This window comes from Limulus polyphemus, unplaced genomic scaffold (genome assembly GCF_000517525.1).
Source record: "Limulus polyphemus unplaced genomic scaffold, Limulus_polyphemus-2.1.2 Scaffold21, whole genome shotgun sequence".
Taxonomy (NCBI): domain Eukaryota; kingdom Metazoa; phylum Arthropoda; class Merostomata; order Xiphosura; family Limulidae; genus Limulus; species Limulus polyphemus.
Window position 1 is genome coordinate 520,224 of NW_013665631.1, and position 7,495 is coordinate 527,718.

General features: G+C 33.2%; 1 protein-coding gene across 1 annotated transcript in view; it reads left to right on the forward strand.

The window, feature by feature from the left end:
- The first annotated feature begins 5,177 nt into the window (after positions 1-5,177).
- LOC111085553 (inactive ubiquitin carboxyl-terminal hydrolase MINDY-4B-like) overlaps positions 5,178-7,495 on the forward strand; it is a 98,580-nt gene continuing 96,262 nt past the window's right edge. The window contains exon 1 of the mRNA XM_022384659.1: positions 5,178-5,352. The gene's annotated coding sequence lies outside the window, so the exon portion shown is untranslated. The remainder of the gene's footprint in view (positions 5,353-7,495) is intronic.

Consider the following 7,495-nt stretch of genomic DNA (forward strand, 5'->3'; position numbering starts at 1 on the left):
TTGGGATAAGATGATCGCTCATTTTTATAAATTAGGATAAAATTTTCAGCCAACATTTTTTTTCTTTTAGTTTAAAAATGATTCTTTGTAGTTTTCTAAAATTTTGCAAAGTGTTTCTATCATATCTGTTTAAAATAATATCGGTAAGGCTTTTAGATGCAGGAAACTTTAAAAGCCACAGAAATTTCAAAATAATTATTACAATTTGAAACATTGGACTAGTTAGTATGGAAAAGAATGTGAGCGGACATGGCTATACAGAGGGAAGGGTTGCAAGTGAAATATGTAGAACGGAGGAGATTATCAAGTGTCAAGTCTTCTAATTTCAAACTTTTGTCCCTTGGGCTAAATATGAAACAAAAGACCTTTAAAAATTAAAATCACAACTTTAAACATTATAAAAACAAAGCAAAAATATACACTAAGTAAAAACATGTATAATTAAACACTAGAACCATGGAAGAAAAAAATAGAACCAAAAACAATCATACAATATCTGCTTAAAACGCCCAGCCTATGTTTAAAGAAAATCTGATTAAAACTTTGCTCTTTTAAGAGTGTTTAAAATATCAGGAAAGCAAAACCTTTTTGAAGCATAAATTGAGAAAATTAAACAAATGCTTACAATGAATTGTTTTTTTGCTGTCGTTTTTAAATAGAATAATCTATATAAAACCGAAAATCTAAATACCCCACCTCTTGTTATGTTAGATGTCCTGAAGAAAACAGTTACTTTACTCATTCTCTGCTTAGGCACTATTATCCAACAGCTATTTATACAAGTTTATTTAAGAGGTGTTTTAAAATCAGACTTCAAAAGGATCTTCAACTTTAAAGACAAATCACATCCATTAAATATCTCATTGGCGGTATATGAGTTCATGTGTCAGAGGTGCAACCAGGGGTATATTGGATCAAACGTTAGAAGGCTTCGTAGTCGAATAAAAACTACAACAACAACACAGTAAGGCTAAAACCTACAACACCGGTAGTATTACCAAACACTGTCTAAACTAATATGACGATGTGTCTATCTTCAGTTTCATCCGCAGCATCCTTCATTTCTGGGAAGTATTCCAACTTAGAATGCTAGAATCTTTTGCTATTAAGCTAAGAAAACCAGCTTTTAAACAGAAGATGAGCGCACTGCCACTAAATTTTCAATTGTGAAAACTAAAAAAAAAATAGTATAAACTTCGATCGTTGAATGTAAAACAGACTAAAAACTTAAATACAGAAGCTTTAAAATAGATTCCTATTTGCAGGATGAAAAATTTAGCTGGGAATTAGAGTATTTTTGTAAATAGTCTTCAGTATGGAGAAAGTTTGCTCCTCTTGTACAAAACAGTCCATGCTCAAAACCTAGAAGTACCTCATGAATGAATTATATGTTACAGTTCATATAGACTATAAGGTGAAAGAACGTTTAGGATTGGAAAATGTTTTGTGAATGTTATATTCTTGAGATTAACCGTAGAAAATGTTTTTTTTTCAGGAAAAATACAACTTTACTATTTACTTGAATAGATGTTTATCAGGTCTTCAGATCTGATAAAAAGCAAATTTCGTTTTCAGGAGTTTTCATCAAACTTAACACAAAAGTTGTGTTCGATGGAATGTTTCATAAATCGATTGCTACAGCAACATTGTGGAAATTATGTTGCTTTTCTTGTTTCTTTGCATATTTATTAGATAATGGCACCAAGCATTGATGAACTTGTGTAGGTAATCTGGATTGAACATTTTCATCATTGTATCAATTTTGAGGACAGAAATGTTAATATATTCTGTAAACGTGAATAGACATTCAGCCTATCTCTACCTCATGGCATATCAGATCAACAGCAAAAGCCACATAAACGTTTCAGTAAATATCCTAAACGTTTTGTATGCAACTAGGTATAAACCTATGAAGAACACTTTGGGAAAATGGGATTAAGCTTGATTTTGGGTGTCTGGACGTTTAAGTTTCAGTTGAAAATGTACGTAAAGCAACAGGATCATTTAACTGAACATAGATTCTGGCAGTGGAAGAAAGAAAAATACGCCCCCTAGGATTTTCCCAAAGCTACTCGCTAGACCTATTGATCCTTTTAATAAAATTATTCATCAATTTTTAGTTTCAATTATAAATACGGTATGGATGTTTCTAGTGCTAGAAGTACTGAAAGCAGAAAATTCAAGTAATTAATAAAATATACAAAAAACGTGTATATTTTGACATTTAAAAACCTAATCTATTAAGTTTTTTCTTCTGCATCTTTAATTATCTTGTGCTTGAAGTGATTAAAAAGATGAAATAAAATAACTTAGATGTTTCATGGTAGTCAGTGAAACTGTGACACAAAATATAATAAGAACTTTATGATGTCTTACCGTTCCGTTTAAGAGGTCTTCAAATAGTTATGTAATAATAAAATGTAGAAAACTTGCGTTAAATCCATGTATTTTAGTAAACATGTTTTATACATACCATGGAGGTGATGTTTACATGCTTTCCTGCACATAAAGGCGAAAGTGGTAACCTAGACGATTGAATGTTACTTACTGTTGCTAGATTACAGTTCAAAGCTTGTACTGTGGGCATTAATTTTCTCAACTGTCACAGTACGTGTATTTTTTTAACGCTATCTCAAATCTTAAATCGATCTCAGGCTTTGTAAAACCATTAGCGTAAATAACATCAATAAAACGACAGAAAAATTATAGGAAACCTAGAATATTGTGATGTGTTTCTAAGTACAGGTTTGTTTAGCATATCCGTAAATTCAGACTTTTCGATTAAATCCAGATATTTGGCGCCGTCTTACTTTATCACCGGATATAATTGGGTATCGACATGATTGGTGTAGACGGTACATGTCAATAACCTGAAACATATATGATTTTTTATTGTCATTTTGTTAAGGTTTTATGAAAGAAATCGTTTTGCGACTAAATTAAAAAAAAAATTGAGCTTTAAATGTTCATAAATACTTTGTTTGTTTGTAGCTATGTACAAAGCTACACAATGGGCTATCTGTGCTCTGTCCACCACGGGTATCGAAACCCGGTTTCTAGCGTTGTAAGTTCGCAGACATGCCGCTGTGCCACTGGGGGGCAAATACTTTGTTAGCCTATTGTTATACAGTGAAAAATTATTGTTATAATGTAACAATATTCTTATATGTGATGTTGAAATTAGTTTTAATAATATTTGATATGGTGTATGATGTTGAAGTTATTTTGAACATGTTTCATAAGTCGTGTTATCAATAATGCTTTAAACGAGAAAACAACATTGTGTGTTCTTTAAAAGAAACTTTCATTCATCATACAAAATTAATAACAAAACAACAACGAAAGACGATCATCTGAAAAATACAATGGAAATAGGACTGGTAACACAAGCGCTTTAGAAATCCCACTTCCCGAAATACACTAGGATTCTTGGTCTTATTTCATTAGAATTTATTCAGTTTTATCCTGCGTGTTTTCCAACATTAATATATTTTTTAAAATAAAATTAGATTAAAAACCGAATATTATGAAGTATTTTCCGCCTATTTATATACATCTCAGTTAGATATGAATCTATTACAATCTGACGTAATGATAAAAGAAAGTTTCAAAAGAGCAGTTCAAACCACTTACGATGTGTCAAACATAGAACAAGTAGAATAAATCACAATGGGAACAACTGAATGTCTCAATCATTCAGATGGCAGAAGAAACTATCCCCCAAAAAGAGAGAAAAGGCAGAAATAAGTAGATAACAAATGAAATACTTGATCTAATGGAAAGAAGACAAACACAGGCAATTATGAAAGATGTAACAAAATTAACAAAATAACATATAATTGAGTTAAAAAAAACGAGCTTTAGACTAGATAATTATAAGATAACTTTTATTTTAACCGACGTTTCGCCTTCTCGGATTCTTCAGGGCAAGTACATAAAACTGCTTGATATTACAATATTGTAACTTACCTTAGAATCATCCACAATCTGCACTGAGAACAAAGTGCTTCCATAATGGTAGGAAATGATATCGGCAGTTTTCAAGAAATAAAATGATGCGTCTGACGAGGATGTGTTTTTTACACAGACCTTTTCTCAATGTATAGTGAAATGATTCTCGTAGGTATAGAAAATTGGCCGGTAATTAAAACTGGATAACATAACATCAACATCTTGGGGTACGCAGATTACACGATGCTAATGGCTTAAAAATGAGAAAGATATTCAAGAAACCGTAAATGTTGAAATGTTGATGAAAGTAAGAAGAAAGAATTGATTTTCGATAACAAGAAAGCAGAATGTGTGGTAACCTCAAAGAAAAGTAAATATTTAAAGTTAAAAAACGTATAGGTATACATGTTTAAAACGTATAGGTATACATATTTAAAACGTATAGGTATACATGTTTTGTATTAGTTAAATTATAACAGATAGTTAAGCCCCCAAGTGGCACAGCGGTATGTCCGCAGACTTACAACGCTAGAAACCAGGTTTCGATACCCGTGGTGGGCAGAGCACAGATAGCCCATTGTGTAGCTTTGCGCTTAACTTCAAACAAACAGATAGTTAAATGTTTAGTGTGTGTGTTTTCTTATAGCAAAGCCACATCGAGCTATCTGCTGTGTCCACTGACGGGAATCGAACGCCTAATTTTAGCGTTGTAAATCTGAAGACTTGCCGCTGTTCAACAGGGGGACCGTTAAATGTTTAATTATTCATTCAGAAATTTTACTAAACTACAGTATCGTGATAATCTCCTCTCTAAAATGCTTAATTGTCGTACATTTACTTCGTTGAAAACTTCAAAATCTTAATGAATTCCAAACACAAAAGAAAATGGGATAAATAGAATCAAGAACATAATGTTCATTCAATCCTTATGAATTGCTATCAGGAGACTGTTTCTTAGCTTATCCCAAAAAGTTATAAATTGATATGTGGGTGATATTAGCCAATCACATGTACATCAATATCGGCTAACATTCTTTTTATTAAACCTACTATACCCTAGTCAATTTATCCTTTTCATTCTTTTTATTAAACCTACTATATCCCAGAAACTTCTGAACTCTATCAAGCCGTAGTGCGTCATTTGTATACGTAACAATTGCATCGATTTACAAGCTTAAAACTGGTGCGAACGTTTGGAAAGTTTACCAGTGGCTCAGTTAGTCAAGTCAGGTTTGGGCCGATAGAAAGCAGTTTAATAACGTTTTTCAAACATTTTCTGGAGCCAGAGCTTCTCAACTAGCAGCCTGGTCACCTGTGCCCAGAACCCTAACTGCCGAATATGCGTTAAACAAGGTTATATGTCTTTCGAGCATCGAGATTCTTCCGAATTCTAACAATCAGGTATGTCTTAAGATTTTACGTTTTGATTTTTATAATACAGTTCTTTAAGGGATTTACATTTCTGAAATAAGAAATAGGATCTTGACAAATGTTAGATTTTTATACCAGTTCACTAAAATAATGTTTTATAAAATAAAAATTTATTTTCTAATCCATAGCTATAATTGTTGTTTAATAATTTTGTTTCTTTACTTTATAAATGTTAAAACCTGTAATTTTGCTAAATTGTATACATTATATTGTAAGTACTTCAAAATTAAATTGATATTTATAGAAATGACTATAATTCCTTATTAAGTTAAAATAATACGAAAACTTTATTGATGCATTTAGATTTTGATATTTTTTGACACTTGGGAACAACAATTTGTGAATATCTTTAATATTACTTCAAACCTGGGTTAGTACGAAATAAAATGTATTGAAAACCTATTATCACCAAAAACGTAATTCTGATTTACACTGTTTATCACCTTTCTCACTTAGCGTGTGTGAAACAAGGTGAGGAACAGTGAAGTAGGAACAGGGTGGGCCCCAGTTCTCCAGTAATGTTTGAGGGGGGCCACCGTATCTTTTGGTCTCTGTAATATTTCAAAACCTTCCCGACATTTTTGTGCTTCAGAGAGAGCGGTTTCCCAGTAAGTGAGCGGTAAGTGTACAGACTTACAAGGTTAAAATCCGGGGTTACATTCTCTATGGTGGACAAAGTGCCGACTTACGCTAAAACAAACAAATAAAAACAACGAGAAAGGACAGTATTATGGTGCATCAAGAGTTATGTAAAAAACAAAATACCTATATGTAGGGGAAGCAATACTGCTTGCCTGCTGTCAGTCTGCACATGTATGTTGTGGCATAGCGAGATACATCACTCCGCCCCGACCCCCCTCCACCCCAATGTAAGTAAATTCTACGGTATACTTTTCCAGGTTTATAAATCATTGATATTTACCTAAATAAACTCCTTCGTTGGACACACACCACTTTCATTATACAGAATTTAAATTCTATCGATGGCTTATAATAAGTTAATAGATATAAATTTGTTATGTAGCATATAACTATAGCGCTCAACATTACAGTTGACTGCCTCCAAATGTTACAGTGGTATGTCTGTGGACCGCGTTTCGATACCCGTGGTGGATAGAGCATACATAGCCCATTGTGTAGCTTTGAGCTTAACTTCAAACAAACAAACAATACAGTTGATCTGATATCTCTGTCTATAGTCAACTACCTTATGTTATTTAAAGTATTTGTATTTACAGTAAAACTATTTGGATTATCTGCCGCCGTCTCTAATTTTGAACCATCCACGTAAGTTGACTGTCACTCTTATAACGCACTCACAGCTGAAAGTACGTGGGATATTTGGTGATAAACCACAGCTTCGAACCCAGCTAGCCGGAACTCTACCATAGAGCTAGTTATATCTACATCTCTCTCTCTCTCTCTCTCTATATATATATATATGTGTGTGTGTGTGTGTGAGTGTAAATAGTACATAAGGATATTACATATCAAGGACGGAAGGGTCGGGAGTGGCCTACTGGTCGTTTGCGTCCCGTTGATGCAGAAAACACACTCCGTACTTTTAAGGCCGTGGGTGCATTAAAAGAGTGACATCCAAATCCTACTGTTAGTTCAGAGTAGATCAAGGGTTAGCGGTAAGTGATATTGACCGGATGTATTCCCCTAGTCTTTCAATTCAAATTATGGACAGTTAGCGCAGATAGTCCTCGTATATTTTTTCTCCAAATATCCGAAACAAACAAATAAACAAAATTTCTAGGGACAGTATTTGTATTTCCGGTGTTATTCACCAAATGAACAACAATGTTTAAATTACAGTATATTCATTCAATGAATACAGTAACTTTATTGAAAATATACCAATAGTTACAATATAGGATACACAAGTATCCAGAAATCCAAAGTGACCATGGTTCAGCTCTGATTGAATTAGCTTATCTGAAAGAGTCATCTCTGGCAAAAAAAAAGATCCTACGAGTATGAGCCCCACTTCCAGTATTGTACAGTATCCGAATTTGTGTTACATGCTTTTAATTTGTCGACGATTATGACGGATTCTCTCCCGCTACGTATGCCTGTTTGCGCGCATTAACAATATCTCTGATATAAC